General features: G+C 47.7%; 1 pseudogene; it reads right to left on the bottom strand.

Moving 5' to 3' along the window:
- Positions 1-5,695: 5,695 nt before the first annotated feature.
- On the bottom strand, positions 5,696-6,205 carry LOC144598209 (RNA-binding protein 8A pseudogene; annotated as a pseudogene).
- Between the last annotated feature and the right edge of the window lie 738 nt (positions 6,206-6,943).

The following is a 6,943-nucleotide window of genomic DNA, read 5'->3' as shown; positions in this document are numbered from 1 at the left end:
CCTTCGGAGTTTAGAATGGACAATATCTTATTGCAGCTAGTATTGAGTTCTACCTGAATTTTCAATTTATAGTGTCCGGTATTTTTTTGGGGGTCCAATTTTGCTTATTCATCTTTTGGGACCAGCCAAAGATATTACTCAGTTGGAGGAGGACTTTAGAAAAAGATGTGAGAACAGAGATTAGCTCAGTAAATGTGGATGGGAACGTAAGCATACTTCATTCCATTATTTTAAAAGCAATTAATATTTTAAGGAACTATATTCCCTTATGCATTATGTAGGCAGATTCTTCTTCAATGCTATTTAATTGACTTAAGGAACATAGAACATCGAATATTGAATAGTACAGCAGAGGAACAGGCCCCTAGGCTCTCAATATCTGTGCCGAACATGATGCTTACTCAAACAAATCTTTCTGCCTGCACTTACTCTTTTATCCCTCCATGCCTTACAGTTCCATATGTCCATGTAAAATCCCTTTAAATGCCACTATCATATACACCTCCACCAACAAACTTGGTGGTGCGTTCCGGGCACCCACCACACTCTATACATTTAAAAAAAACGTCCCGTACATCTCTTTTAAACTTTCCCCTCCTCTGACCTTATAGTTACACCTTCCAGTATTTAACATTTGCACCTAGGGGAAAAAAGGTTCTGATTGTCCATCCTATCTATGGCTCTCATATGTTCATAAACTTCTATCAAGTCTCTCCTTAGTTTCTGTCAGTGCAGAGAAAACAATCCAAGTTTTTGCAACCTTTCCTTTCAGCAAATGCCCTCTAATCAAGGCAGCACCCTGGAATTCTACTTGTAAAATAGTCATTTTGTCCTTCCATTTACTTGCCACAATCTTAGTAAGAACCATCCATTTCAATCTTTCATCCTTTCTCAGTTATCTATTAATTTGGATCACTGTTTCCTCCACCTTTAAAGGTCCTTCTTCATATCCACGTTCAATTGCTTTCCACAGAAAATGGTACCCGACTGTTTCTCCCTCCTTTGTTACTTGAATCTGGTTTGTTTTACTTTCCTATTTTTAGCCCTTTAATTCAAAACCCTCTCAAGTAGCCATGTTTTCAGGATGCCTTGGACATCCTTTACAATAGACAATAGACAATAGGTGCAGGAGTAGGCCATTTGACCCTTCGAGCCAGCACCGCCATTCAATGTGATCATGGCTGATCATTCACAATCAGTACCCCATTCCTGCCGTCTCCCCATACTTCACTATCTTTAAGAGCTCTATCTAGCTCTCTCTTGAAAGCATCCAGAGAATCGGCCTCCACCGCCTTCTGAGACAGAGAATTCCACAGATTTACAACTCTCTGACTGAAAAAGTTTTTCCTCATCTCCATTCTAAATGGCCCACCCCTTATTCTTAAACTGTGACCCCTGGTTCAGGGCTCCCCCAACATTGGGAACATGTTCCCTGCCTCTAACATGTCCAATCCCTTAATAATCTTATACGTTTCAATAAGATCCCCTCTCATCCTTCTAAATTCCAGTGTATACAAGCCTAGTCGCTCCAGTCTTTCAACATACGACAGTCCCGACATGCCGGGAATTAACCTAGTGAACCTACGCTGCACGCCCTCAATAGCAAGAATGTCCTTTAGGGTGGCACAATGGCGCTGCTGGTAGACCTGCTGCCCCACAACACTAGAGACCAGTGGTCTATCATGACCTTGGGTGCTGTGTGTGTGGAGCTTGCACGTTCTCCTGGTGAACATGTGGGTTTCCTCCTGGTGCTCCCGGTTTCCTCCCACATCCCAAAGACGTGTGGGCTTCTAGGTTAATTGACCTCTGTAAATTGCCCCTTGTATTTAGGGAGCAGATGCGAAAGTGGGGGCAACACAGAAGCTGTACAATCCAGATGATGGACAGTTGGTGAGAACTTGGTGGGCCAAATGGTCTGTTTCCATTGCCATATCCCCAAACAAAACTTGGAGAAATTGGCAATTATCGAAATAGGTTTGAAGTGTAGTCATTGTTGAAGTGCGGTCACGATCCCTATTTGCAACTAACCTACAAAGACCACAAGTGATAGGAAGATAGGTAGACCATGCTTCCATATTCTGTAAGGTCATGGCTGATCTGATCTTGTTCTCCCTTATTGAGACAATAGACAATAGACAATAGACAATAGGTGCAGGAGGAGGCCATTCAGCCCTTCGAACCAGCACCACCATTCAATGCGATCATGGCTGATCATTCTCAATCAGTACCCCATTCCTGCCTTCTCCCCATACCCCCTGTCTCCGCTATCCTTAAGAGCTCTATCCAGCTCTCTCTTGAATGCATTCAGATAATTGGCCTCCACTGCCTTCTGAGGCAGAGAATTCCACAGATTCACAACTCTCTGACTGAAGAGGTTTTTCCTCATCTCAGTTCTAAATGGCCTACCCCTTATTCTTAAACTGTGGCCCCTTGTTCTGGACTCCCCCAACATTGGGAACATGTTTCCTGCCTCTAACGTGTCCAACCCCTTAATAATCTTATACGTTTCGAAAAGATCTCCTCTCATCCTTCTAAATTCCAGTGTATACAAGCCTAGTCGCTCCAGTCTTTCAACATATGATAGTCCCGCCATTCCGGGAATTAACCTAGTAAACCTACGCTGCACGCCGTCAATAACAAGAATATCCTTCCTCAAATTTGGAGACCAAAACTGCACACAGTACTCCAGGTGCGGTCTCACTAGAGACCTTGTCTTCTTGTCTGTTCTCCACAAACCTAGAGGCCAAAAACCAACCTTTCTCAGCCTTGAACACAGTCAATGAGTTACTCCAGCACTTTAAGTCTATCTTTGGTATATACCAGGATCTGCAATTCCTTTCTACACAATGTGTAGGAAGGAACTGTAGATGCTGGTTTGCACTGAAGATAGACACAAAAAGCTGGAGTAACTCAGTGGGACGGGCAGCATCGCTGGATAGAAGGCATGGGTGACGTTTTGGGTGGAGACCCTTCTTCAGACTCTTTTGGGCCGAAACCCTTCTTCGGAGAAGGGTCTCGACCAGAAACCTCACCCATTCTTTCTATCCAGAGATGCTGCCTGCCCTGCTGAATTACTCCAGCATTTTCCCATCGAGTTACTCCCCTGAGCAACTTCCTTTCTACACAAACCGTGTTTAGTTAGTGGCCAATTCATTTTACTATCGCTAGCATATGGGAAAAACAAAGTACAATTTGAAATACAACATTTTTATTTCTTTGCGGCATCTCATTTTTGCTCCTGTGCTATTCTTTATTCAGCAACAGAATGGGCCTGGAAATAAAAGGTTACATTTCATGGGTCTGATTTAATATGCACGGCAGAAGCAGCTCAAGGCAAACAAAATCAATCTTCTGGTTGATCTTCCCTTTTCTCTGTGGGCCGTCTGGAGTTGCACTGATGTAAAAGCCCACTGAAGAAACTGCAAAACCTGTCCTTTGGGGATAAGTAAATATCCAACCGCAGGTATGAGTGGAAGTCCAGATTTAACGTTATGCTCTGGTACACTGATAAAAGTATATTTAATTGTACTTGGGGCGGTACAGTGGCGCAGCGGTAGAGTTGCTGCCTTTATTGCGCCGGAGACATGGGTTCGATCCTGACTGCGGGTGCTCATAAGATCATAAATTCTAGGAGCAGAATGAGGCCATTCGGCCCACCAAGCCTACTCAGCCATTCAATCATGTTGATCTACCTTTCCTTCTCAAACCCAATCTCCTGCCTTCGCCCCATAACCCCTTACTCATCAAGAATCTGTCAATCTCCATCTTAAAAATATTCATTGATGGCCTCCACAGCCTTCTATGGCACTGAATTCCACAGATTCACCATTCGCTGGCAAAGGAAATTCTTTCTCATCTCCTTTCTGTACTGCTGTCTGTATGGAGTTTGTACGGTCCAGCATCCGTGGAGCATAGCGGATGGGTGGCACTTCAGGTTGGGACTGTGCTTCAGAGTAATGGAGTAGAAGGGAGAAAGCATATAAAGAAAGTGAGGTGTGGTGCAAAATCTGGCAAGTGATAGGTTGGCACAAAGGTGGGAATTGTGATACGATACAATACGATAGAACTTTATTTTTCCCAGGAGGGAAATTGAATTTATCCCAGGAGGGAAAGAGAGGTGAAAAGGAGACAATAAGGAAACATAGAAACATAGAAAATAGGTGCAGGAGGAGGCCATTTGGCCCTTCGAGCCAGCACCGCCATTCATTGTGATCATGGCTGATCATCCACAATCAGTAATCTGTGCCTGCCTTCTCCCCATATCCCTTGATTCCACTAGCCCCTAGAGCTCTATCTAACTCTCTTAAATTCATCCAATGAATTGGCCTCCGCTGCCTTCTGTGGCAGAGAATTCCACAAATTCACAACTCTCTGGGTGAAAAAGTTTTTTCTCACCTCAGTTTTAAATGGCCTCCCTTTTATTCTTAGACGGTGGCCTCTGGTACTGGACTCCCCCAACATTGGGAACATTTTTCCTGCATCAAGCTTGTCCAGCCCTTTCTTAATTTTATATGTCTCTATAAGATCCCCTCTCATCCTTCTTAACGCCAGTGAATACAAGCCCAGTCTTTCCAATCTTTCCGTATATGACAGTCCCGCCATCCCGGGGATTAACCTCGTGAACCTAAGCTGCACTCCCTCAATAGCAAGGATGTCCTTCCTCAAATTAGGAGACCAAAACTGCACACAATAGTCCAGATGCGGTCTCACCAGGGCCCTATACACCAGGGAAGGGAGGAGGGTGGAAAATGAAAAGCAACAGGGAGGAGGGATATTGGGGTGGAAGGGATCATAGAGGGGAGGATAAAAGGAAAATAAAATAGTGGACTCTGTGTAAGGAGGTTTGGGGTATAGCCAGAAGCAGATGGGGACAGAGTGATAGGGGGTGGTGGGAAAGGGGTGTGTGCATGGGACGAGGAGGGGGTGGGGCGATGAGAAGGAATGAGAATAGGGGTTGGTGTTCTTCCAGGTTGCACGTGGCTTCACTCTGGGAAGGGGAGTTATTCCACTTGGGCAGCCTAACACCCAATGACATCAACATTGACTTCTACAATGTCAAGTAAATGCACTGCCGCTCCCCCCGCCCCCGCTCCGCTCCACCTCCACTTCCACCTTCACGTCTCTCCTTGTCTTTTTATCCTCCCCCTGTTATCATGGTCAAACTGTTCCTTCCTCCTCCTTTCACTCATCTCTCAGCCCTCCCTTCTTTTGTTCCCATCTCTTTCCCTTCCCCTCTTGTCTTCTACCCATATCCCTCTGGGTTTACATTTCACTCCTCATTCCTTCCTTATCTGACACCTTTTGATCTCCGTTTCCCCTTAAGCCTTTGTTACTGCCTCCACCCATCCGCGAAACACTCATCTGCATCCATCAATTACTTGCCAGGCACTATCCCACCCCTATCTCTCTCTACCAACTTTCCCCCCTCTATCTGGCACTGAGGCAGAACTGATAGAGCTGCTGCCTCACAGTGCCAGAGACACGGGTTCGATCCTGACTACGGGTGCTTTCCATGTGGACTTTCTCCCTGTGACTGCGTGGGTTTCCTCCTGGTGCTCCGGTTTCCTCCCACATCCCAAGGACGCAGTGCCGGATTAACCTAGTAGCAAAAGCAGCACATGCTACGGGTCCCTCATTTTTGAGTGCCCCGCACTAAATGCTCCGTCCCACCCGTCGCTCCACACTCCGTCCCGGCTCAGTGATGCTTCCGGTCCGGGCTCCGGCTTCTCCTGCGGTCACTCCGCCTCTTGCTCCTAGGGGGGCCCTTGATGAAGCCCCAGTCCACGCTGATGGGCTGCCCGGCCAGCTCCGACCCATTCAAACCCCGCATGGCTGCCTGCGCCTCCTTGTGGGTCTCATACTCCACCAGAGCGTCGCCCTTGAGGTAGCCGGTGCGCCGGTCCAGGTTGAGGTGCAGGTTCTTGATCTCACCGTACTCAGTAAACTTGTCATGGATGTCCTCCTCGGTGGCTTCCTCATGGACTCTGGTCACAAACAGGATCCACCCGTCCACCGAGCCTTGAGGGCCTGGCTCGTCGCCGTCTTGCTCCACGGTGTCGTAGTCTTCTCGCAGCCTGGATTGCGTGGCTTTCTCGGAGCCAAATCCTCAACCCTTCACCTTCTCCTTCAGTTCGTGGATACTTTCGTCGCCCTCGCCGTCCATGGCGAAGTCCTCGCCACCCATCTCATGGAGGTCCAGCAGAAGTTGGGTGACGTTTCGGGTCGAGACCCTTCGGAAAGGTCTCGACCCGAAACGTCACCCATTCCTTCTCTCCCAAGATGCTGCCTGACCCGTTGAGTTATGCCAGCATTTTGTGCCTACCTCCGTACACTTTAGGCTCGGGCGCCACCTGACAGAGGTTGCGTAGCAACCCGCCTCCCGGCCCGGGCGGCTGCCATTGGTGGAGCGGGACCACGTGGCCGCTGGCTGGGTGAGGTCACGTGGGGCGCGAGGCGGTGACGTCACCTTGTCCCGTATTTGGGAGTGAGGAAGTTGGCAACCCTAGCTACAAGTCCCGCAGTAGCTTATTCCGGCCCTGCGTGCAGCTTTGCAGGTTCATTGGCGTCTGTAAATTGCACCGAGTGTGGAGAGACTGTTTATGAAAGTGGGATAACAAGGAAACTAGTGTGAACGGGGGTGATTATTGGTCAGCGTTGACTCATTGGGCCGAAGGGCCTGTTTCCATGCTGTATCTTTACACTCTACTCCCAGTCTGAAGAAGGTTCCCCAAGCTGTTCCTCCAATTTGCGTTTAGCCTCACTCTGACAATGGAGGAGACCGAGGATGGTAAGGTCTGTGCAGGAATGGAAAGAATTAAAGTGTCCAGCAACTGGGAGATCAGGTTGGTTCACGCGGGCTGAGTGAAGATGTCCCGTGAACCGATCGCTCAGTCTGCGTTTGGTCTCGCTGATGTTTTAGAGTCCACATCATGAACAGCGGATA

Source organism: Rhinoraja longicauda, chromosome 11, assembly GCF_053455715.1.
Source record: "Rhinoraja longicauda isolate Sanriku21f chromosome 11, sRhiLon1.1, whole genome shotgun sequence".
Taxonomy (NCBI): Eukaryota; Metazoa; Chordata; class Chondrichthyes; order Rajiformes; family Arhynchobatidae; genus Rhinoraja; species Rhinoraja longicauda.
This window is presented reverse-complemented; position numbering and strand designations above follow the sequence as displayed.